We start from the raw sequence: 25,707 nt of genomic DNA, 5'->3' as shown, positions 1-25,707 counted from the left end.
CTGTTCTGTGACAGACATCAGAAGACAATTTCATATCCTATTACTGTAATGCCTTATTTAATATGACGATATTAAGGAACAGATAACAAAGATTTATATCAGTTACCATGACATTTTCCTTGCCCCTCTCTAAAAATGTAAGGCCCAAGCATGTATTCCTTGCACACCCTAAATTCCTACGAGACCTAATTCTCTGCTGCCTACTACAGAGACATAAAGGGGCTGGAATGCAGTCAGATGTATACCCACCCAGGAATTCCCCCAGCACAGAATAGTTCACAGTCTTCACAGCCCTATGCCAACCCAGTGTAGGGATAGGCCAGGAATGGGAGGGATCATGTCTGAGAAGATGTAAGGTGTAACCAGGGCACTCTACCCATTCTGGGCTACAGAGTAGCCCACAGCAAATTGTGGAGTCAGTGGGACTTCTCACATGAGTAAGGGCTCACCAGGGTGAGTGAGAGCTCCACAATCTGGCCAAAGTGCTGCAAGATCTGTTATAATAACTGGGCTGACAAATTCAGCCTAATTGTGAGGTGAATTGTAAATAGTATATGGAAGTTCATAAAATGTTACAATAACCTCTCATGCCAAATGTTAATGGAAAGTATGTCACGTTGCTTTTAGCAATGAATGTTATAAAGAAGTGCAAGAGAACCAGACAGAAAAACTAAAATTAGTCCAAACAAAAAAGGTCACATTAATATAACTCAAGAACTATGTCAAAATCATGCTTAGTAAAAATAAAAAATGTAAAATCAAAAGCTCATATACCAATTTTGGTTTGTCAGATATTATGCCTAATTGGTAGAAAAAATAATGAGGGGATGGGCTATTTCAGCCATCACTCCCTTTTTGGGTCCTTAAAGAAAGGATGGAAGAACAGACAGAGGCTACTGAAGCAAGCTTCAGCACCCCCACTATCTCCTGGGATCCCAGACCTTCTTTGACCTAATTCTGAGGGAGGTCCTGACTCGACTGGGTCAGAGAAAGGAATCCAAATGGCATCACATTGGACGTAATGTAATGGCATTACTAGCTCCAACTAAATCCAAAACAGTGCCTGTAAAAAAATGAAATAGAACTTTAACTGCAGCAGCAACAACAGTTCCGGCTCATCTTAGCTAACTTCTTTTACCAAGCCCCTTCCCGCTCCCCCACCACCACCAAAAAAACAACAGTTACCACCATCTTTAATGCCATCTAAAAACTGTCAAACAAGGGTTGTTGGTTTTTTCCCCTTTAAAAACTTTCTCCAGCTAAAGGGAAAGGGAATAAAAAATGTTAAAATAAAAGCCATACTTTACATGCCAGATGCTTTAACTGTTTTTCTTTCTTTTCTGACAGGTTGCAGAGTAGCAGCCGTGTTAGTCTGTATTTGCAAAAAGAAAAGGAGGACTTGTGGCACCTTAGAGACTAACAAAAAAAAAAGAGCTCACGAAAGCTTATGCTCAAATAAATTTGTTAGTCTCTAACAAGTACTCCTTTTCTTTCTTTTCTGTAACTTTAATATAAAGTTAAAAAAAAATTGTGTGTTTGCCATAGTACTAGAAGGATAAAGTCTTTGAATACCAAGCCCCAAACTGTGTTTTACACTGTTTAATGTTACACAGTAACTAAGTTATGTTAACACCTTTAGCCCATATATTCCATTTAAATTAAAACAACAGATCACCACATAGATAGTAGTTCTGTTCAGCCAGCACCTCAGTTATGATCAGAAAGAGAGAGAGAGAGAGCAGAATTATCTGTGTGTGTGTCCAGATAGATAAATCTCCTTGCCCTAAACTTAGAGCATAGAGCTCTTTGTACTGTGCCTGGTTTGTTGTGCTTCCTACTAACAAAGGCTGGACTGCTGAAGCATTTCAATTCTTGCATAAATGAATAAAAGGTGAATTTTTTCCTGAAATATTTACTCTCTCCTTCCCTCCATATCCCTGCATCCATTTAATGATTCTGAGCAAACCCAGGACATTTCAACTGGTACAACAACTTGACGCGTTACTCTGTTCACATATCTAGCATGAATCATTCATGTAATTAAAAAAATCTTACTTTAGCTTTTCAAAGTAAAGGTTTTGGATTTTCTTTTTTAGGACCCCTGAGAATAATATGTTAGATTTGACTTCTGGTATTTGTCTTTCATATGTTTCAGTGAAATTAGTTAGATCTGGAAAATGTTGCCCTTTACCTGGTAATTCAGGAAACTGAAGAAACTAATACATTTATCAAATGAACAGAAATGGCCCTCTGGATTTCAACAAAGTTTCCTTTGCTCATGTATACTAAATTCCAGTTAATCAATTTTCTACACATCATAATGTTTTAAAACAAAAGTTGAAATGACAATGAAATTTGATTATTATAGTTCTTTGCTTGTAAAAGAAAGTAAAGAAACGAACATTTTATAGTGTCAATGTACATAGAAATAAATCCCGAGGGGCCTTTTCGACAAGAACACCATAGCAGCTTCACTCTGACAGCTAACGGCTTTTACAACATGCTAGAAGCCATTATTCAGCAACACTCTTAAACAAAAACATTATGAAAAGCAGAGGGAAATAGTGGGATCAAGAATTATGCCCTTATTCACCTTTAAGTGAAATTACCTCATAATAGGGACTCGACAAAAGAATTTAACTGTGCCAAATACTATCATCCCCTCCCCAACATACTATCATCCCCTGAACATCTGCCTTCTAGGGCCTATTGTTTATTATCAGAGTAATGCTTTTTCATTTGTATTTTCACCCATAATCTGTGTAGGCAGAGTGGTGTTTTCTGGCAAGTTAGGCAGAATCTCACATACACAAGTCAAAATGGCAGGTGGGGCATTACAAGCCTTCTCAGCTGAATGTTCAGTCATTAAAGATACCTTCTATAATGCCCATCTGCTGCGGCTCCTGGGTTGTTTACTGACACATGGGGTCTCCTGCCTGGAATCCTAGTATTGATGCATTAGAGACCCCTATTGAGATGTGTACTACAGAGCCTAGGATAAAGCAGTGTTGCCAACTCTCATGATTTTATTGAACCTCTCACAATATTTGACAGTTTACCTAAATCCTCAGCTCCTGGAGGCATGTGATTAAGTGAGAACCTCAGGTTTCGGCTTTTTAAAAAAGGAAGTTTCTATCATTCATGGTTGCTGAGAAAAACTAGAAAACATGACCCTAGTGAACCCAGGAGGCTCAGAAACCAGAAGACAAACAAAAAACAACCTCACACTTTTTTTTCATCTCATGATTTGATTTTTGAAGGCTTGTGCTTGACAATACTGGAACTGCCAACCTTTCATACCTCTGAAGGTGGATGCGCTCTGGGGCTCTTCGTCTCATAGATTTTTAGGTGGACCTGTATCTGTGGAGGAAAAGTGTGCATGTGTAAGGGGTTCTGCTTCTGTGATATGATCTTCTTTCCCCCGGCCGTGCAGAAACTCTTTCATAGGGAGATCCACAAGGCTGTACGTCCACAGAGTTGGAGAGAGATGGGAGGATCCAGAGCAGGGAAGACAAAATGGTCTCTTCTAGATTCTCCCCGTATCTCAAACCCACTGAGGAATGCAGTATTCTTCCCTGCACTGAGGAACCCTTGTGACACTTGCAGCAGGGCCAAGCAGTAGAGCAGATACAAGATCTGTCTGTATGTATGTCCCTTGCTTCCTGCAAATCCACAGGTTAAGCATAGGGCACCTTGGATTCCTCCACGTGTGTGCAAGCCACCCCTCTCCTGCCCCCTGATGACAGAATGAGTAGGAAGCTGAATTTTACCTCATGCAGTTTCCTCTCCCTATGCAGGTTCTTCCCACATGGGAATGCAGTAAAGTAACAGCTGTGAATAGTTTATAGAATGGGAATGAAGGAGATTTTATTTTACTTTGGTTTCATTTTTCTGAGTGTAACATTGCCCCAGACATCTGAGTGGTAAACCACCCCTGTACAGACACATGAATGGCCAGTGGGGCTCCCCACAACTGTCTCTTTGAATGGGACACTGTCTTTTCTTTTTACTCTGTAGCATTTAACCCCTATCTTAGAAACCTGGAAGCACTTTTTGTTTTATTACCAATCTTTCCTTTTCCATTTGGCAAAATCTGATTTTTAAAATTTATTTATTTTACAGAATTGTATTTCTAATTTATCACGAGCCAACATACTTCTGCTTTGTCTGCTCTCTTGTGGTGGGTCCACAGGAATGTGCAACGTTCACAGAATAAATCTACTTGACAGATTTTTCACATCAAGGTTGCTGCATTTTTCCAGAGACACTGTTAAGCAATTTTATAGGGTTTTCTGTATAAGCTATTCATGCTCCACTATCCAACCCTAAAATCTCGAAAATAACATTTTCCTCCCTGATGGGTGACAAACCATGAGCCACATGCTGCCCTCCCATGGATAAAGCTGCAGGAAGGTGACCTGCACCCCATGCTGCACAAGTTAAAATGCACAGAGTTAAAGGCACATCTTATGAGATAACGTTTATAAAGCATTTTGAATATTAAACATGCTCCATAAATCCTGTGGATTCATATTATCTCCCCCGCCAGGGTAATTTGATCGAGCATGGTGGGGAAAGGAGTACAACCAGGAATACCAGCACAATTCATGGACCTTCCAGGGAGTCTATGCAGGATCATATGGACCCTGGCATCTCCATAGATCACCTTCACCATATCCTCCACACTGGCCTCCCTCGTCCCCAATTTAGAGTCACTGGCTCTGGCCCCTGCGTGCACCTTCTGAGTACCAAGGCACTATCTGACTCTCTCTTACAAATATCCAAGAACCAGCTTCAGCAGTCTCATCTCCTACATTAAAATGGAGATGTGGCAACAGTTCCACCCCTGAAAGGAATTCATACTGGGAGTGACAGAGACTGAAGCGGGAAAAGCCTCTGCGTGAACTTAGTGGCTATATTAAAACTCAGCCATTAAGCAGCAAGAATCAAGGAAATGAGTCAAGATGTGCAGAAAAAGGAGACATGGAGGACTTAAGATAAAAAGCCCCAAACAGTATAGATAACACTCATTCTCCCAAGATAAACAATTTCCATCCCTGTATAAGTACAGCTGACTCACTCAGATCTGTACGGAGTAGGGGGGCAAATGGGAGGCAGAGACTGAAGGAGAATGGATACCATCTGCAGTGCTTAGGCGATACATACAGGGGATAAGAAGTGGGATTTTAGGGCCAAATGCAGCCACCTGTACTCAGGCAACACTCCCACTCAACTCCCAAAGACGGGGGGTGAATGAGGCAAATCCTGTCCCCAGCCCTGTGATCACAGAGGAGCTTGGCAGCAGAACCTGTGCAATTCCTTTGCACAAGGGAGGGGGTGAATTTAGGGGAACTACACCTGTAGCAGAAAGCATGGGGAAGGAGCACTCCAGTGTAATGGAAGGGACACATGCCACTGCCACCAAACAAATCCTCTGGTATTCCACAACAAAACCAGAGAGCGTAGTGGGTATGGAGGACTGCTTCTTTCCACTCCACTCCTCCCCTGTATATCCATTCAGTGGCCAGCCCTTCAGTCTAACTACTCTCACTGGTAGCAGTACTTTTCAATTCCATGTTTACAGAGAAATAGCACCACACTGTACAAAGGTAAATAATAGCTTCATTCGTGGTCATAACAAGACGGGGTATGGTATGCACCGAAAAATTGGAAGTGAGCACTGAATAGCACTAGAAATCTAGGACTGACCAATGGTCCATCTAGTCCGAGTATCCCATCCAGGACCTGGCTAGTAACAAGTGTGCAAGTGGCAGGTGAAAACCCCCGCAATGGACAGTCATGCAACAACATGCCTATGCGGGGAATTCTGTCCTAATCCCAGAATGTTAGCAATGCTAATGCCCTAAAGTCATGAGGAACCACCATTGGGAATGCCAGATATTCATTATGGGGTACACATCTCCATGGAGTTGGGGAGAGAAGTGAAGGTAGTCACATTAGTTTAGTAACATGCAACACCTCAAAGGACCAAGTACATGTAAGTCAGAGCCTCCTCTTTGCTATGATGCCAGTGCTTAATTGGTGCCAGGGCTTGCCAGGGCTGAGCCCTGGCACCTCCAGGCTTATCAGTTCCTTGGTGCATCAGCTATGAATGTAAAAAAATTGCTTGAACCCCAGCACCTCTTTCATTACAAATTAAGCACTGTATGATGCCTACGGACAACACAAAAAGGGTCCATTCAGAAGATACCCTGCAAAAACAAAAACAAGGTCTGGCTTATGGAAAGTTGAGAAGTGTCATGGAACTATGTACTGTGTGATATCCCAGGAAACACCTTACTACATAAAAGTCTTGGGGCTGGATCACGTCTCCTAGATCCATACATAGAGGGGACTGCAACATCCCACCCCACGCCTGATTAAAATCCACTCATCGTTAATAAAGCTCTATTACATTCTGCATGGAGCCCCTTTTAAGAGGGACTGCAGAACTAGCTGGTGACAGGGAAAATCCAGACTTGTGCCAGCTTACACCGGGACTGAAATAAAGCGCCAGAATTGTTATTTAAAAATTCCTATCCTTATTAAAATACTCACAGTGGGATTTGTATGCATAGACATTTTAATGTGATCTAAGGATATTCAATGCCTTGCAGAATTGGACCATTTTCACAGTGTAAACCATTTAGGACAAGAGTCCCAGCTGGTGTATATTAAGATAGCGACACTGAAATCAATTTACACCTCTAGACAGCCCTTTTGCGATAAGGCTAAAATAATTGTCCATATTTTCAGTGCTTGCGTACTGTGATTTTTCTGTGCACTCCAGAAGCTGAGATCTGCTGCCAATGGAGGCAAGATGGCAGAAGAAAGGAAGTAAACCAACCCAGCCAGAATGCCTGCAAATCCTTCCAGTGGCATACCTGTGTAATTTCCACCACCATGCAGCTGCAGACAAACACAGAAAGAGTATACACGTTAGCAGCAGTGGCCTTCCAATAAAAATGAAATATCGCTTGTCTTCTATGCTGAAGGGCAAAGAACTATCATATTAATTCTTCTTATATATATCTCACTGCTCAGTTGTAATCATTGTGTTTTGCTTGGCAAAATGGCAATCTAAATAACAGTGAAACATGTCACTGGAAGAAATAAAAAAAATCTAGATCATGTTTCCCTTGCCATTTCTTCATGATTTCCATTAAAAGTATAAGTCTTGGTAATAAATTATTAAGACCTATAAAACTACCCTAAAACAAATGTATGAGACAGAGAAAGTACATATAAAGAAAGCTCTTGTATTCAAGATGGTAGACGTTACTTAAAGGAGGAGAGGGATAAAAAACAGATGAATCTTTAATGTTACAATTTCTTTGTATCTTTACCCACTACCTGGACTAAAAAAATCATAATTCTTTGTTATTTTTTAAAAAGAAAAGAAAATTTCAGTTCAGTTATGAGAGAAGTTCTGTGAGACCTTTGTAGATCTAAGGCCAGAGAGAAGTCAATTGTATTTTCATTCCAATTGCAGCTTTATATGATTCCTTGCAATTTCCCCATTATTGTTATTGTTAATTTCATAACATACAAACAGAGAAATTAGGTAAAAATATAAAATACTCTCTGGAAGGTTGTAAGAAAACACTACTTTATTTCTTAAAATCCAGAACCAAAAACAGACAGACACAATAAAGGCTGCTCCCTAAGGCAGAAAAGCACAAGTCACCCAACCTTGCTGTCAGCAGGCTCTTTGTAGACTGATACTCAAGGCCCAGATCACACGCTTCACTAAAGAGCCCCCTAGCCTGCAAGCAGGATTAGGAAACCCCTTACAAACTTAAAGGACTAGCTTGTAATTTTAACACAGCTTTCAATACACTGCAGTTATGGATGCATATAAAGTAAAATTCATCCTAGTGCAAAAGGCCAGAACAAGTCCCACCCATATTTATTATTATTATTTCGTATTACGGTAACAGGTAGAGGTCCCAATCAAGATCAGACTCCACTGTGCTAGGTACTATACAAACACATAGTAAAAGAGTATCTGTCCAAAAATTCTTAGAATCCTAATAGACAAGACAGACAAAGGGTGAAGGGCAAACAGAGGTACTGAATGGTAAAGTGTCTTACCCAATATGGTCACCCACCATGTCATCAGCAGAGGCATGATTATCACCTGGGTCTCTTGAGCCACAATCTAGTGCCCCATACACTGGACCATTCAGCCACCCAGAGTGACCAAATTCTCTTTTTATGAACTTTGTTGGTGTTTCTGTACATTGCTGTAGTGTTTTGGGTATTTTAATTAAAATGACAATAAGCAATGCTTGGGGCCATACTCTCTGCTGACATAGAAATACAATGAAGTTACACCAGCAGAGACTGGGATTTAAGAAAAGAAGTTGGTTCTATGTAGATGTTCACACAGGGCTGGTCTTGCAGCCCTTAATATCGCAAAACTATCATTGAAATCAATAAAGATTTTGTCTGAGGAAGGATTTAATCCAAAACTCTCATTCTTCAAGTATGGGATTTCTTCTGATTCTGATTCACAAAATTCTTGTTTTAAATGCAACCCACGCAATCTACTTTTATACTGTGTAAAAGTTAAAAATTATTAAAAGTCACACTAGGGTCAATAATTAAGCACATTACTTGGAAAATATACCATTCCTACTTTCCACTAACAGTGAACACTAATTAACAATATCTACCAGCACTAGCATAAATCAAAACTGTTCCTTTTTCCTCCTGGGCACTGCACTGGATAATATCAAACCAGCATAAATACTTGGAATGTTTCTTATTTTTTTATTAATGATAAAATATTGGATGTCAACATGCAATGCTTTATGCATTGCATCAGACAGCTCTAACTGTAATTGTGATGAATGGGAGTGGAAGGGCCAAGGTTGCAGGCATTTATGAAGACTCTGTGGAGTGAAAATATTAGGATTGATTAAAGGTCAAATACTTATGAATTTATCTGTGTTGTATACATTTTCTCATGACACAAGATCACTTATATTTCCTATAAAATGAAGTAGACTAGAGCTGCAAATCAGATCATTTTAAACACTTTAACCCCTCCATAGATTTAGCCATTTAGAGTAATTAATGATACCAAAACATTTTGGTTAGTTGAGCAATAAACTAAAACCCCAACCATCTAATAATTCCTCTAGCCTTACTCAAACTCATAAGTAACAGTCATTCTTGATTAATATTTACAATAGTGTCAGAAAAACACCAAGTAGCAAATAATAGCCCAAAGTATAATTTTATTTAAAAAGCTATACTTAATTATCTAAACAAGGTATGCTTTGGTCAAGAAAATATATTTTATCTCATACTTCACTCCAGTGGTAACTTGTTTTCAAAGGAAAAATTGAATTTACTGTGGACATTAGTATACCTTAGTCTTAGGTGTAGTCTCAGTTATTAGAATCTTTTCAGGGCCTGATCCAGTGCCCAATGAAGTCAACAGGAGTATCTCCATAGATTTCTATGGATATTGGAACTGGCCCTATTGAAACAGGTTTGTGGGTCAAGATAAGGGATTCTTGAAAAGTGTCATTTTTTGTTCAGGTTTTTTTAAACATTCCCCTACACAGCCAACAAAGAAGGCACTTATGTACAGTTGATTTAATTGGGATCAGGACTGAGCTGGTAGGCCCTGATTCAGCAAAATACTTAAACACATGACTAATTATAACCATCTGAATAATCCCATTGACTTCTATAGGACTACTCATATACTTAAAAGATCTGATCCAAAGCCTAAGAAAAGTCTTTCAAGTGACTTACATGGCATGGGCAGCGAATACCATAGGCTGGGGGAGGCTGTGCCTCCCCAAACAGCCAGGCGTGGTCCCACCCATGCTCCACCCCCAGACCCGCCCCTGCTTCCTTCTCTGCATGCAGCTCTAGTCCCTCTGTGTAGTGGCCCCAGCTCAGACTGGGGCCACACCACCTGCACTCCCGGTGCTCCGGGCCTGGTGGGGGGGGCTGCAGCTGAGTGCCGCCTACCCTCCCGGTGCTCTGGGCTGGGGGCGGCTAGCCTGGGACAGGGACCAGTGGCCATAGTGTGGAGGAGGCTCCAGTGGGGTGCGGAAGGGGCGGGCCTGGGGTGGAAGGGGCAGGGCTGGGGGCTAGCCTCCCCCAGCTAGCGGTTCACGAGCCACCCATGTTCCATGGGCTCTGCATCAGACTTCAAGTTGGGTACATGCTTAAGGACCTTGCTGATTGGGTCCTTAGTGTAATATTCTCCTGGTCACATCTGAGTTCAGATCTTGCAGTAGGATGTCAGTTCATGACCTCTTGAGCTATACTAAAATCTTTTGAAATAATTATGGGATCTAAAAAGAAAAACAAACCTGTGTTAGTAGCTGGAGGACAATATTGTTTCTACATTTGGAGGCCAGACACTAGAACGCAAATTGCAGTCTTTGTTGTGTATCTTGTATGCTGGCAGAGCTGACACGCAAACTAGGGTGGCCTCAAAGGAGGTTTTCCTGTGGTCAAGCTAACAGAGAGCTATGATAACCTTGTTCCAGCTAACAGTCGTCTTTATGTCTCATATATTTCCCTCCCCTTCTGGAAGCTAGTCACGAAAGCTGAACCTGTCATTAATTGTTGTGTTTGCCAACTGGCAACCAGACAATAGGGACACTTTCCCAGTTAGCAGAATCTCCCAGATGATGGCCTGACTCAGTGAATCATGCTTTACCTAAGACTCAGAACGGAAGCACAGTCAGCAGCTTAAGCAGAGGACCCAAAAGGGAACCTTCCTCTGGGCAAGCCATTGGGAGTTGTGCCAAGCTAGTGTGAGCTGAAAGTTGCTCTTGCAGGAGGCTGATCTAATACTGATATTCCAATTCTTTAACTGACTATATATTCTCTAGGGGGGAAATCCTGCCCCTGACCACCTTCTGTGGTCTAGAACCACATTCCATGTGGTTTCATGCACAGCAGCACTTGATGGGCTGGTTAAATGGGCCAAAAGTAGGCTAGGATATGGGGGGGGGGGGGGAAGAGCCAGAGGATCTGTCATTATGCAGATTCTTTGGTCCTCCATCCAACAATGGTTATTGTCACACTATCTGGAATAGTTCACAACATGAGGGCCAACCTCAGGGCAGACTCAAAAAGCAGGACAGACACCCCAAATGGGCAGTATGTTCTATAACTAGATTTCACCAATACAGTAACAAATGTGAAGCTTTGTAACAGTCTTACCATGGAGTCACAGACAGTCCCCTTGGGCATTCCAGTCTATCTTGCCACCGAGGCAAACTGGACTTAGTGATAAATGGTCACTTGACACCAAAGATCACAAAATATTCAGGTTACTCCAACTCCCAAGAAACCTGTCACTTACCTCAGGTCAATTTATGCCTCAGATCACACACCAAAGACAACGCTTGTAGCCAATTCTATAGTAAACTAACTAAAGGTCTATTAACAAGGAAAAAGTTCATTACAGGTTAAAGCAGGCAATGTATATTACAAATTAGTTAAAGTCTATGGTTCAAAAAGGTGATGGATCAGTAGTAATCTGTCAGCAATGAATGTCTTTCAGGACTAATCCAGGCTGACCCTGGGGATCTCTGCTTTTGTTTCCTCGCTCCAGCCCTGGGAGAGTCCAAACAGCAAAGAATAGAAGTATTTTCATGTCAGCTGTCTTTATTTCCTTCTTTCAGAATTGAAGTTGATGGGACAAGCTTCCTTGCACATAGCACCTTTACGGGTGTGAGAAGACCATTAGTCCAGTCTTTGTATCATGCTGTGTCACAATGGCCCACTTAGTTTTGATAATTCTTCTTGCTTGGTGGGGGAACACTATCTGAGTTCACAAGTTCAGAGCAGGCATTTTTACAGTTATAAAACAAAACTTACATATTACCTTATATCATGGGATACAGACATTACAAGTAAGATTAAGCCATGCAGGAACTTACAAGCATTTTACGGAGTCTAAGCTCTAAACCCCTCCTTACAAGTCTAACACCTGTCTTAAACAATGCTAGCATACAGGTGAGCTGGTCTGGTTTCCAGCTATGAATTTGTCAGTGCTCAGCTGACACCTACAGCCTTGGCAAGAGCTGGCACCTGGTCTATGAGCGTCACAGTTATTGCTAAGGGCACAAGGGCACATTGTGACAACAACAACAGCCTCCACAAAGAGCTCCACAACCGCTCCACTGCCAGAGGAAGGAAGATTCCTTGTTTGGCCACCCTGTAGATCTGCCCAGCCTCGTTACTCAGGCTAGTCACAGCAATAAGGATTTGGCCCTACACATCCCTGGCTCACAGGACAATTTGGAAATGCATCTTTTCACATAAATGCCCCTATACTTATGAAGTGTGGCCTCTAGTGTCTGCCAATTTGTTTAAATCATGATTCGGTTAAACTGGATAGTAAGTTCCAGCAGTTGTCATAGGAAAACTCGGAACTGTTTCTTGGGCAAGGAGGCTTTTTAAGAGTAACACCCATTTTATAATTTAACATTTGATTAGGAATGAGGTCACTTATCCCAACTGTAAAGGTTAAATACAGGCATGTGTGTCACATATGAGGTCGTGAGTAAATGATGTAATGTTGATGGCTCCATAACAACCAAATACATTTCAGTGCTGCATTTTGGCAGAGGTTTGACTCCATATGAAGTCTAATGAAACAGAGATACATTTCATACGGTGTGAATCAATGCACTGTAAAATAATACACTATTTATTAAAAACTTTCCAAAAGGTTTAATTACATTAAGAAACTATTGCTCTGCCTTTAAATTAGCAATTTAATTAAATGGATTTGCAGAAAATAGGTTAGCTTTTGTAATTTTATTTCAGCAAGGTTACAGTATGAACTAAAGGCTATTTCAACTGCAATATTTTAAAGTTTCCCTACAGTAAATTCACTGATTGTGTGGCAGAAATTTTCCAGCCTTGATCTACATACAGCCTTGCTCTTCACTAAGGATGAAATGCACCCCTTTGCAGAGTGCTTGCACAAGGTCTATTTGCCAATTAAACCCTCAAAAAAGGGTTTAAATAGAACTTGAGTGGTGTAGCTCTTTCCCAGGAGTGAATTTCACTGTAAGGGCCTGAGACTTGGAAGAGTTGAGCGCCTCCTGCAAGGTGCCTTTAATGGAAATGGAGTGCACTACACACCTAGCAGATAGCACTCTGCTCAGTCTCTCTATACACCATTAGTATCTCAGTAACAGTTCAAGCCATATATATTTTTTCCTGACTCCAAGAAATGGATTAAAAGTTTGAAACTGATAAATATTTGTAGGGAACTACTGACAAACTAATAGTCAATCACAAAGAGGAAAAAAAATCAAGTAAGGGAGGTAAGTCATCTACTCTGGGTCTGGTATCAAACGTCTGTATACACTCTAAGCCCCTCAAAGTTAACTGAAACAAACTAAGCTTCAAAGGACACCACACCCATTCTACATACAGACATTGAAGAGCTTCCAGATAAATACATTTCCAGAAGTGTTTTTTGGTAAAAGATGTGCTGAATTTTTTTTTATATCAAGTCAAGATTTGTAAAGGATACAGACTCTTAAAAATTGAATACTACCAGTAAATCAAAGCTCTTTTAAGGAAGAAAAGCAAACTCACAGAACCATTACATTACATTAGGAGACAAAACTGCTGCTGCAAGTTGGGTGCTCAGAAATGGATGAATCCAAGGTACGTTTGAGAATGCTGGCCTGAGCTACTAACGAGAATGATTAAAGGGTTGGGAAACATGCCTTGCAGTGAAAGACACAGCGCTCAATCTGTTTAAGTTAACAGAAAGAAAGTTAAGGGGTCACTTGATCACAGTCTGTAAGTACCTACATAGGGAACAGAAAATTGATAATACAGGGCTCTTCAAATTCACAGAGAAAAGTATAACAACATCTGATGTCTGGAAGCAGAAACTAGACACGTTCGGACTGGAAATAAATTGCACGTTTTTAACACGGAGGGTAATTAACCATTAGAACCTTTTACCAAAGATTGGGTGGATTCTTAACCACTGGGAATTTTTAAATCAGAATTAGATGTTTTTTCTTGAAGATATTCTCTAGTTCAAACAGCAATTAATTCAGGGAAGTCCTATGGCCTACATTATCCAGGAGGTCAGACTAGATGATCGCAATGGCCCCTTCCTGGATTTATAATCTAAGGATCTAGGAATTTGTACACACAATGTGTTTCAGTGAACTGTGGAAGCAAGACTGCACCTGCAAAAACAAAGACAGAATTGAGCCTAGATGAAAACTCCCTTCAGAGTCAGGCACACAGTCAGGACAGTGTGAAAAAGCCTACATTACACTATTGTGTAGATTAGCATAATTGGTAGCTAGCTAGGGAACTTCAATCCACTATTTAGAGTTGTCATTCTAACACCTTTCACCAGCATTAAACTCACTTTGAATGAAAGCAGATCTAATGGGAGGAAATGATCACATCTAGTAAGGAAGTTTTATCTCTTTTCCTCTTGAAAGACTGATATCCTTCAAATTGTCCCCATAATAAATAGGTTGTATAATTACAACAAGACACTTATACAGTTCATACAGTTTTGTAGATACTGACACTGGTTATGCCAGTGTGTTTTCCCTTGTGAAAATGATGACCTTCAACTGAATCTTTTCCAGGTTGAGATTTGAATTAAATATGGAATCTCTGAAGTACAATCTTAGCTCCTCAGGACCAGATCAATGGCAGGAACCTCAGTGTCTGTGAACCACCTTTGCAACTCATGATCTTCAGGCTGCTGGCTCAGCCTAAGGACAATTTAGAGCAGTCTCAGAGTTGTTATGAGATGGGATGACCCAGCAGAGTCTGCATCCAGATACTGCCAAGTAAGAATTTGGGCAGTGGGGGTGGAGTTTTCCATAGGACCACAAATGCCACTGAAAGTCAATGGGATTTCTGCTCCTAAATCACTATGGTTCTTTAGAAAATACCACTCCTGAAGGCTGCCAGGATCACACTGAGATCTGGCATTGGTACCAAGATGGCAGAAAACTCACAAGAACACCTCAAAGCATGATTTCTGCTATTTCCATCTGCTATCTCCTTCCTCCTCCTGTTCTCTCTCTTCTAGCACCATCCCTATATGTGGGGGTCCCATTAGCTGTTGCTCTCTGGAATTACCTTTGCCCTAACTTAGAATCATAGAATATCAGGGTTGGAAGGGACCTAAGGAGGTCATCTAGTCCAATCCCTACTCAAAGCAGGACTAACTCCAACTAGATCATCCCAGCCAGGGCTTTGTCAAGCCGGACCTTAAAAACCTCCAAGGAAGAAGATTCCACAACCTCCCTAGGTAACCCATTCCAGTGCTTCACCACCCTCCTAATGAAAAAGTTTTTTATAATATCCAACCTAAACCTCCCCCACTGCAATTTGAGACCATTACTCCTTGTTCTGTCATCTGCTATCACTGAGAACAGTCTAGATCCATCCTCTTTGGAACCCCCTTTCAGGTAGGTGAAAGCAGATATCAAATCCCCCCTCATTCTTCTCTTCTGCAGACTAAATAATCCCAGTTCCCTCAGCCTCTTCTCATAAATTATGTGCTCCAGCCCCCTAATCATTTTTGTTGCCCTCCGCTAGACTCTTTCCATTTTTTCCATGTCCTTTTTGTGCCCAAAACTGGACACAGTACTCCAGATGAAGCCTCACCAATGCTGAATAGAGGGGAATGATCACGTCCCTCAATCTGCTGGCAATGCTCCTACTTATACAGCCCAAAATTCCGTTAGCCTTCTTGGCAACAAGGGCACACTGTTGACTGCTATCCAGCTTCTCATCCACTGTAACCCCTAAGTCCTTTTCTGCAGAACTGCTGCCTAGCCACTCGGTCCCTAGTCTATAGCAGTACATGGGAATCTTCCGTCCTAAGTGCAGGACTCTGCACTTGTCCTTGTTGAACTTCATCAGATTTCTTTTGGCCCAATCCTCTAATTTGTCTAGGTCCCTCTGTCTCCTATCCCTACCTCCAGTGTATCTACCACTCCTCCCAGTTTAGTGTCATGTGCAAACTTGCTGCGGGTGCAATCCATGCCATCCTCTAGATCATTAATGAACTTTTGAACTCTTCATGAGGGCATTGGCATCTGACATTCCCCCTCAACTCCCCCACACACAACCTACCCCCATTCCCTTTTTAAACTATAAATCCCTGAAGCCTCTGCAGTTCCCTAGATTCTAGGACTTGTATATTCTAGGACAGGGATGTCTCACTCCTCCCAGGGTGCTTTGATTGGGAAGTGTCCAGCTGTGTCCCTGAAGGAGCCCAGAAGGAAGGGGATGTGAAGTCTCCTCCTAGATGACAGCAACAGTAAGTGTGGAGATGAGAGTGGGAGGACAAGTGCTTGGGGTTAATCACATTTTTCACCCCCAAACTCCAGAAGGGCAGTTCATTTTTTCCACCTTTGAATCTCACTGGATCCAAAATCCAGATGATAGATCCCTATCAGACACCCCAAAGACTGAGCCTGTCTCTAGAAACTTCAAAATTATTTCATGTTATTTCACCAAGAAAGGATCAGATGAAGACTAAAATGAATCCCATACATAGCAGAATGCAAACCTAGCTCCTGATTGCTTTATTAGTATGGTTGCAGCTAAACTCAAAGGAAGATGATGCATGTCAAACAATGACTCCCAGGTCACATGTTAATTATACTTATTCCATGCTTTGTGTGAGCTATAGATTTATACAATAAGAAACAACACTTACAAAGGAATTTTCAGAAAGAAAGGGTTTGGATTCTGATGGCTGATTGGACCAATAAATCTTTAAACTTCATATCCACAGGGTGGTATCAAAATATGTAAAATGGGCATATTGAGTGACCTGCAGCCTGCATCCAGTACCAGAAAGCAGATCTTAACCAGGATGGGAACACAACGAGTGCTCTTACACTACCCATCTCATATGGTGCATGATTAATCAATTTCTTTATTTTTTTCTAATAGGCTTGTTCTTTTATGTTACTACAACGCTCCAGAAAATTTCAGCATCTAGGGGGAAGTTAAATAGGGTTTGCTGTTCTGGGACCATTTGAAGCCATATAGGCAAAGAGGACAAAATCACTTAAGTCTGCCTGTAGGAAACCTATCTTGGCAACCAGACAACTAGAATTAGTTATTAAAGGCTTGTCAGATGAATAAAGATACCTCTGTAAGGAAAACTGCAATAAGCATTTACTTTTTCGAATATGAATAGTGTGCTAAGACTTAATAAGCTTTCATTTTCTACTCTCCCTTCACCTCCTGGACCAGTAAAGACAGATCCAGTAAAGACAAACACAAGTGAAAACCATTTTGGTTTTTTGCATCTATTACAAATTAAACATCTTTAGCAAATGTATATTAAATAGCACTGCCTAGAATTTAAGCAAACTTGAATACTCTGATGTGGCAATCTCCTTGTGGAGCTGGTTCACTGAAAGGCAAAGAAGTCTGTGGTATTAAAGATCAGGAGGCACACCCACACATACCAAAAAGAAGCAGAAAGATATTTTTCCTCTCAGGAGAAAAAGAGGTAGAGGAGAGGAGAACCTTAAAGTTCTGTAATTAAAATTAACAGTAATTTGCAAGGCTACATTAAGGGCAACATTCTGTCATCCTTTTCATGATGTGTGGTCCCTTTGAAATCAGTGGGGCTACTTATATAATAAGAATACAGTGATGTAATTTTTTCTACATGGGTAGACCACTTTTCCCGCACAGAACCCCACTGACTTCAACAGAGTTGCTCCAGTGTTAAATCAGAGTCAGGCAAATCAGTCCACTGGATAGACTTGATCTGGTAACACTCTAGTTCTGTACTGCTAACCAATTTGTGACTGGAAAACTTCTTTAAGAGGACAGGTTTCAGAGTGGCAGCCGTGTTAGTCTGTATCAGCAAAAAGAACGAGGAGTACTTGTGGCACCTTAGAGACTAACAAATTTATTAGGACATACGCTTTTCATGGGCTAAAACCCACTTCATAGGATGCATGCAGTGGAAAATACAGTAGGAAGATATATATATACACACAGAGAACATGAAAAAATGGGTGTTGCCATACCAACTCTAACGAGACTCATCAATTAAGGTGGACTATTATCAGCAGAAGAAAAAAAAACTTTTGGAGAGGAGTAATTCCTTGATGCAGAAAAGGACAACTTTATTCTAGAAAACATAATGGAAAAAATAAGATGCATTTTCAAGGCTTATATAAAAATGAATATAAGTACTTGGGAGATAAATTGCCTTTCATCACTTATTGAACATAGAACTGCCCTGACACGTGCCTTTTTCTTACTTGGATTAAGTATTTTAGGGCATAAAAAATCAGATATAATTATTTTAAAATGAGGGTGCCTTCAAACACACCAATCACCTTCCAAAAGTAAGACAGGTATTTTGCCTACAAGCCTCACTGCAAAGTTGCAGGTCACTTACCTTAACCTTCATGAGTTCTGCCTATCTTACTTTACCTGTATAATTTTATTGGCAGCATGCCCCTACAAAACTGTACACTCCATTCTTCTCCAATCTAATAGTTCATAAACTGGCTTCCTGATCAATTTTTTTATTTCACCCAAAATTGCTCTGTTCGTGTTTCAAGCTCTCCATCAGTCTCCTTTGCATATCTCATTGACCATGACAATTTACATTCTCTGTGGGATTGTGATCTGGCTGAGCAGGTCTTCTGGTAACTCCTAGATAAGAACTCAAGGCCTTTTATTAGGTTTGCCCCTAAGATCAGAAACCATCTCTATTCTGTGGTACAAGGGAAAGATCCTCTTTCTGAATTTAAGACTTTAATACTAAGTAAATATTTGTATAATGTGGTTTAGCATTTTCAATATAATCTTTCACTTATAAATTACCTGGTCTTGTGCATAATGTACCAGATTAGGCAGCTAGAGCTCTGGGTTCAATTCCTGGCTGTCAAAAACTTCTTGTGCGTTCTTCAGTAAGTCACTTAGTTCCTCTTGTCTCTTTTCCCCCCATAAAACTGAGGTAAAAATATTTATTTTTCCCACCATTTTACTATCTGAGTTAGACTGTAGGATTTTCAGGGCAGGGACTGTCTCTTCCTATCTGTGAGTACAGTGCCTGGCACAAAATGGGGTCCCAGTATTGGTTTAGTCCTACAAGTGCTACCATAATAAAAATAACAATGAAAAATAAACAACATTGCATCTTGGGCTTAGCAGCAAAAGTCAACTTCCAGTATGTCTGCAATTCCACAGTGTAGCAAAATATGTATCAGTAACCATCTCATTACCATCTGAATGTAAAAAATGTAAAAAATAAAAAAAATTAAAGGAACATTTTTTATTTCTATAGGTACTGGTGGATATCAATTCAATTCTATGACTCACTGTTCAAAATAATAAATGCAAAAGTTTGTCTTGTGTAAAATTCTTCAATTCTTTTTATTTATTTTTCATTAAGGTACCCAGATGCCTGCAGTATGGTGAATGGAACTGGAGACAGAGGGTCAGGTTTCAGGAGAAACATAATTTGTTATAACACCAATGGCTCAAGCATGTATGCTGGGAGGAGTGAAGAGACTAACTGGCAGCCAGTACATTCTCTAGCTGGGGTAATCATTGGCAAGGAGCCAGAAGCAGAGGAGGAGGACAGCTGAGCTGTGGCATATGGGGGTGCTGAGAAATTATTTTTTTTAAAACAAGGAAATTAAATACCCCAAAAAATTGTTAACTCAAAATTATGGTTGTCTAGTGGTGTCCTTTCAGAATGTGGCAGGTGGCTAAACTTAAAATTCTGAAAACCAGGATATACACAAGTTAAGGAACACACCACCCTCGCAATACAATATTAGGTCTGTCCTCTCTGAGCGCTGGTCCAGTACACCAAAAACAGACACATTAGCACTCTACCCTTACAGATGTAAGGGGCCAGAGCACATAAGCACTGTAGGACAAAGTCGAAGACCTTTTCTTTGCTAAGGCAAAACTCAGTTTTAGTTCAGCCATAGTGAACAGGAGTTGCCTGCACTGAGCCTACTCCACACAAACCACCCAGACTTGTTAAATGTTACTACCCCTTCATCACTGCACTGAGGATTCTTTCTGAGACACTGCTTTCATTCACTCACTAAGCTCTGGAGACCACTGTCATATATACCACCAGACTAAAGCTGTGTGAATAATGGATTTTTTTAGTTCACTGCCAATTCTGAAAAATCAGGGGAAAGATACGTAGTTTTGGATCAACCTGAAAATGAAATGGTTTTGAAAGTTCAGCCAAAAAAAAATTTGTTTTGGATCAAGCAAAATGTTTAACCCAAATGTAAGACATTTTGTTTTAATTCTGAACATTTTAAAAGATTTTTTAAAAATCAAATTAAAGGAAATTTCAAAACAAAAAGTCATTTCAAACCGAAAAATCAAAATGTTTCATTTTGAAAACGTCTAACCAAAACACTGACCCTCTTGGGAAAAAAAATTCCAGACATGAACAATTAAGCAAAGCCAACATAACCCATGAACATTTCTGTGTTGTCAAATAAACATTTTTCACCAAAATTTCTGCCCCCGCTCCCCCTAGCGTTATACCAGATACCAAGAAGACACCCTCTGCACCTCTATTGACACAACCTATTCAGCACTGAAATGAGGCACATTTGATCTCTCAAGCAACATATGCACCTTTCTCTTTATATCATAGTCACAACTATGCCAAACTGCTCTAACTAATCCTGCCACCATTCAATTCAGCTACACATAAGAGTGGATGCAGCTGGAGTGCATGCAGATAAATGCTGGAATTCAAATCTGTGGAACACAACATAAACAATTTGCCATGTTCTCTTAGTCCTCCCTCATGTCTACTTATTGTAGATTCATAGATTTTAAAGGTCAGAAGGGACCATTATATCATCTTATCTGACCTCCTGTGTAAAGCAGGCCAGAGATTTTCATTCAGTTCCTGTATTGAGCCTAATAACTTGTGATTGATTAAACTATTTTCCAGTAAAGCAGTCAGTCTTGATCTGAAGATATCAAGAGATGGAAAATTACCATTTCTCCTGGCAGTTTGAGCTATTCCCAGTGACTATTGCCAGCTGTGGGGCAGGGCGGTGGAGGGGGGAAAGAGGGAGAGGGCAGAGTAAAGGTTGCTTTGCAGGAATACTGTGTTTCTTAATTCTTCATTTCTTGGTTTTCAGAGGCTTAATTTTAGCCACACTCCACATTATGGAAGGGCACAAGGCACTTCTGGATGGCCTTAACTCTGTGTGAATAAAGTTTCTGTATATTTAATAAATTATTTACAGTGGTTACTGAGGAGAATTCAATAAATACTCACCACAATTCCCATACAGTGGTACTGAAGATACCACAGTTCTTTCATACTGTAAGAACATGTGGAAGGGTAGTAGTTCTGATACCAATCTGTGGGAACTATGGTAAATACGAAAGAACAAAGCAACTGCCATATGGGATCAGACCAATGGTCCATCTATTTCAGTATCCTTTGTCCCACAAGAGCAAGTATCAGCTGTGTTGGATGTAGGTGAATTAACCCAGCAATGGGTAATTATGGAAAAACTTGCTCTCAGGGGGAATTTCTTCCTAGCCCTCATGAGTCAGAGGTTGTTTTATACCCTGAATCATGAGAGTATAAATCCTTATTATTATAATTTTGGATGTACTTGTTGTCCACATAAATGTCCAACCCTTTATTCGCAAAAAGAAAAGGAGTACTTGTGGCACCTTAGAGACTAACCAATTTATTTGAGCATAAGCTTTCGTGAGCTAGAGCTCACTTCATCACGAAAGCTTATGCTCAGATAAATTGGTTAGTCTCTGAGGTGCCACAAGTCCTCCTTTTCTTTTTGCGAATGCAGACTAACACGGCTGTTACTCTGCAACCCTTTATTGAATCTTGCAAAGTCACTACCCCCCAATGGTATGTTGTAGTGCTCAGCTCCAGAAGTTAACTGTGTACTATGTGAATAAGTATGTCCTTGCTGAATTTTTAATGGCAACCATTGGCATGTTTACTTGCAAAGCACGAGCTGGTTTTAGTACCACCTAAAACCCGCCATCAGCTATAACAACCAAGCTCTTTTGCTTTTCAAATGTGCACAAAAAAGCTTTGGTACATGTTGGCTGCTCAGGGAGCCCAGGATACTCTTCTGCTATTTTGATTTTAAAGCAATTCCCTTTAGAAAAAATTGTCACCTGTCTTTACAGAGAGGTAACCATTCACAGTAACTGAAAGGGTGCTTGATTTAAACAGCCATGAATGAAAGACACTTACTGCAGGGAAAAAACATAATTTTCCCATGTAAAATTAGTAAAAGCAACTGCTAATAGTGCTTGTTACATGCTGATCTCTCTATGAAACAGACTTGTTCCTTGTCTCTTCAAGAAGTCTCCCTATAAAACAGGAAGAAAACTGCTTGGAATGATATCTAGTTTTTAAATGTGCTGCTTATCACATAGCATGTTCACCAAACCTCCTCTGCTGTCAAATTTGCCTCTAAGTCAATCAAATCACGCAGGAGGAAAGGTCTCAGACAGCTCCCCCTCTCAACGCAAGGACACTGTTTCATTTCAACAGATTATACCAAACCTCCGTGTTATTGTAACTCCACCATTGAGCATGTGCTTAATTTCCTGTTCATCCTCAGTGCACCAGGGGCTAGCAAAGCCGAGTACAGCCTGCAGTATTTTCTCACATACCAAGACAATAAGGAACCACATAAGTTGTCCAACAGATGTCTGCCATTAAGATATGGTTTTAATCACTGGAGGAGAAATCTAGTAAGATGAGCATTTTTATCATGTGTCTCAAGTATTTTCTATGATGCCCACAATGGGCACTACCTATCTGCTTCTGATCGTACAGTTACCAGTAGGTCAGAAAAGAGAACAAACCCGCTCTCATTCACCAGTGTTTTGTGGCTTTGGCATGTTCATCTAGAACTTTGAATGAAAGAGCCAAATCAGTGCAAATTTGTACATATAAAACCTAAATTTCAGATTAGAGTCACAAATTTAATTTCCTATCTCTTTAATTTAATTCCACATTTTAGTTTTGTTTTTTATTATTTACATGAATTCTCTTTAATGGTCCTAAAATGTTGCCCACTGGCTTTTTTTTTTTTTTTTAAGGTTGGCTTCTTGAAAACTGATCAGTGCTTTAATTTTATTCTATTCAGGTTTTAGTTAGTTTCCGAAATGAAAGACAATTAAATGAGAATAACAAACATGCTCTTGAGAGGATTAATTCATAATAACTAATCCATGTACTGCACCTCACAAAACAAAACACATGAGGAACTAAATCTTTCTTTTTTTAGCCATAAAAATACAAAGAATACATCCTGTACAGCCAAATTGATCAGTTAATAAAATCCAGAGAAATTAGTAGATAGGTACAAAGCTGCATGAGAGTACATTGTTGGAAAATACTGATTAATCAAACTGAATTTTTTCCCAGGAAAGGGTTGGTTTTGACAAAACTTTTACTAGGAAGGTTTCTCAGGGCCAGGATGTCAAAACCAGAATGCTAACCCACAATGGCCAATAGTCCAGTGGTTAAGCCACTCATCTGGGATGTGGGAGACCCAAGTTGAGAGTCTTAACTATTCTGGGTTGTTACTCTCTCTGCATTTTTTGTGTGAAAATTGTTGAAAGGTCTCAGGTTCGTCCTGATGCAGATTGGGAAATTTTTTTGAAATCTTGTAAATTTTCGCAGGATGGGAAAACCTTTTCCTGCCCAGCTCTAATCATGAGAGAGTGAATTGGAGCACCATAAAACATGAAGGAAAAATAAAACTATTTCCCCATAATTACTTTACTTTGGATTCTATAGCATTGTTTCAGGGCTAGAAGGTTAAAATCAAGTTTTCTTTGTATTTTTTGAACCACTGAATAACTCCCAAAATTTTGCTCTGCACTTGTTAATTTTTGCTTTAAATGTGGTTGTTTTATACGTTTTAAAAGTTAGGAATTTTTTTAGCACATTAGCATTTTTCACCTTCACCTTCATTTTTCACCTTACATTTTTCACCTTCACACAGCCTACTTTCTGACACTATCATACTGCCCTTGGAAACGACAGTGCATAAGAGAGCACTTTCCAATGGGCAGGGAATTGGCACAACTGAACTCTGTTCCTGGCTTTGCCACTAACTCACTGTGTGGCACTGGGTTTATGTAAGGATGAATTTTGTCAGTGTTTTTGTGTCACAAATTCTGACTGAACTGATAATGTAAAATTTTATCAAATGGACTCCCTTTCCCACCCCAACTTCCCAAGAAGTTTTAAAGAACTCTTTGAGGAGACAAGCACTATTGACTACAACAGTCCCACAAAACCAGAACATTTATAACCCTTTGAAATTTAGATGATTTTTCAAACAAGTTATAAATTGTGAATGTCTTCATAGTCGTATTTACCATCCTTCACAAATCTGATTAGAAAACATATGCAATGCATGTAGTATAGGTCGCATTTTACAAGAGTATATCAGACAACAGTATCCTCAAAGAAATTCATGTTTTTTCTGTAGATTAATACTGTAGTAAGGATGCTGGACTTTTGTATGCATGTCCCTCCCAGTTACTGCTAATGACTTTTTCTAATTGTACCTCATTGGTTCAAAGTGGTAGATGACTAATGTAGTATGAAGGGGCCTATTGTAGAAGTAGAACATTTTAAGAGTGAAATATTTTAATGCCCATGTACTCAGTCTAGGCAGTTTGCTGTGAAAACTATAAGAAGTGACTGGAATTTCCATTAAACAGCTTCCAACAGAATTCCACAGGGTAACTGTGACTTCTGCAGACTGCGGATTTTCACCGCTTACCTCAAACTTTAGTATAAACCCACAAAAAAGCCACAATTTCCACTGTGCATTATCCATTTCTTTACATTTTTGCAATCACAATACTGATTTCCATTTGGCCTTGATCCTGGTTCTATTAATACACTTTCACACTTTCATTAATCCTCATGTTTCCTCTCCTGATGTCAGTTTTACTGAACACATCGAAGATTCAGGGCTACATTATACAAAGTTTCCTGAAGTGCTCAGAAATAAAGCTTAGTAATATATGGTTGCTTGGACTTTTGAGTTATTGTTTCCCTGATTGCAGTGCATTAAAATTGATACTGGCAGCATCAATGCTTTTCTGGTGGGAAAACAGAACACGAACATTCCAAGGCCAAGCCCACACCACTGTCCAAGCAGCAGCAGCAGACACTGTACTGGGAACACCTACAGCAGGGGTAGCAGGGAATTTCAGAGTAAGGCAGCTCCTCCCAGCTACCCACTCAACTTTGCACATGACCCCTGTGGCCTTTTCTCCCCTTTGGGGGCACCACATGAAACAGGAGCTCCCCCCAGCTCCTGGGAAAGGGGAGAGAGATAGAAAGAGAGACTTATATAAGCCTGGGCTCCTACCTGATAGCCCCTCCTCCCCCAACCCAGCACCTGGCCCAGCAGCCCATGTCTCCCTCAGAATAACAGTCTTTTCCTGCTGCTTGCTAATGTTGTTCTGTAGCTCAAATGGTAGAAGTCGGTGCTGAAGGTTCAGGGCTCAGACCTTGCTGATGTATGCATGATGTAGGGGGTATTACAGTTGCATTAAAAAAAAATGTAAAACCAAATTCTGTTTAAAAAAAACTCAGGTAATTACATAAAAAATGTCAACAAAATCAAGCAGTCAGAAACTAAAAAGTACCTG

Source organism: Lepidochelys kempii, chromosome 3, assembly GCF_965140285.1.
Source record: "Lepidochelys kempii isolate rLepKem1 chromosome 3, rLepKem1.hap1, whole genome shotgun sequence".
NCBI lineage: Eukaryota > Metazoa > Chordata > Testudines > Cheloniidae > Lepidochelys > Lepidochelys kempii.
The sequence above is the reverse complement of the archived record's forward strand: the minus strand, read 5'-3'. Positions refer to the sequence as shown.